The sequence below is a fragment of the Octopus bimaculoides genome, chromosome 29 (assembly GCF_001194135.2).
Source record: "Octopus bimaculoides isolate UCB-OBI-ISO-001 chromosome 29, ASM119413v2, whole genome shotgun sequence".
Lineage (NCBI taxonomy): Eukaryota > Metazoa > Mollusca > Cephalopoda > Octopoda > Octopodidae > Octopus > Octopus bimaculoides.
The window spans coordinates 8191370-8192951 of NC_069009.1; positions in this window are offsets into that span (position 1 = coordinate 8191370).

Genomic DNA, 1582 nt, shown 5'->3' on the forward strand with positions numbered 1-1582 from the left:
TATATGTATATATATATATATATACATTGCCACATAACACACATGCATATACATGTGCACTCACAAATACACACATGCATATATATGTACACACACACACACACACACACATACATACATACATACATACATACATATATATATATATATATATATATATATATATATAAACGATATAAATGACAATCTAATAATTTATTTATATTATAGTATAACATAATATACTGTGAATATAATATAACATAAAGAATTATTAAAAAATCAAAAAAGCCAACAATTTGTTTCAACTTATATACATTTTTTCGATATATCAACAATTCAATTTCCTTCCATAATATACGAATAATAGTCCTTATTTAAGTAGCTTCAAATCTGGTTACTTCTAAAAAACTAGTAATATTTTGACATCCATTATTATAGCCTAACTCTATATCTATTTTAGGTTATAGTGTTTGTAGCTCTAAATTTATCTTCATTATTATGGAATTCTCCCTATGATAAATTAAGTAAGCAATGAAATTTTTGTTAGGTTTCTATTCATATTTATTACAGAATTCTCCCTCCAATGAACAATAAATAGTGAACATTTTTTATTAGCTACTTTAAACAATATTTTTTTATATCAATAACTTTAAATAAATAGAAGAGTTATTACATATTAAAAATTTAATAATATTTTTTTACACACTTTATTAGTTTCTAGATTAAGTAAGACCCTGATACATAATTATATACATATATATTATTGTTATATGTTATTATAATAACAAAAGATTGTCTTCAACATAAACGAGTTTGGTTTAATGTTATTTGAGATATTTTTTACTCTTTTACTTGTTTCAGTCATTTGACTGTGGCCATGCTGGAGCACCGCCTTTAGTCAAGATAATCGACCCCAGGACTTATTCTTTTGTAAGCCTAGTACTTATTCTATTGGTCTCTTTTGCCGAACCGCTAAGTTACGGGGACGTAAACACACCAGCATCGGTTGTCAAGCGATGTTGTGGGGACAAACACACACACACATATATATATATACATATATACGACAGGCTTCTTTCAGTTTCCCTCTAGCAAATCCACTCACAAGGCTTTGGTTGGCCCGAGGCTATAGTAGAAGACACTTGTCCAAGGTGCCACGCAGTGGGACTGAACCCAGGACCATGTGGTTGGTAAGCAAGCTACTTACCACACAGCCACTCCTGTAGAAATATATTTCGATAATTGTAGATTTTACTTACTTAATTATTTTGTCCATTGTAATTTTGTTGTTTTTTTAAATTATAATTGATATGTAGTTGAACAGTTAATGCTCACACTCATAATACATAGGCATTTGAATGAATTTTTTACAATCCAGCTGTCCTTTCACATGGAATTTTGTCTATCTTTAAACCATTGGCTCTGATGAGACTTATATAAGGGAATTGAATTGTTTATATATCAAAAAATGTATATAAGTTGAAATAAATTCTTGGCTTTTTTGAGTTTTTTAATAATTGTTTATGTCATCTTATACCATATTATATTCATAGTATATTATTATGGAAATGTACTTGCATAGCAAGTGACCTGATCTGAA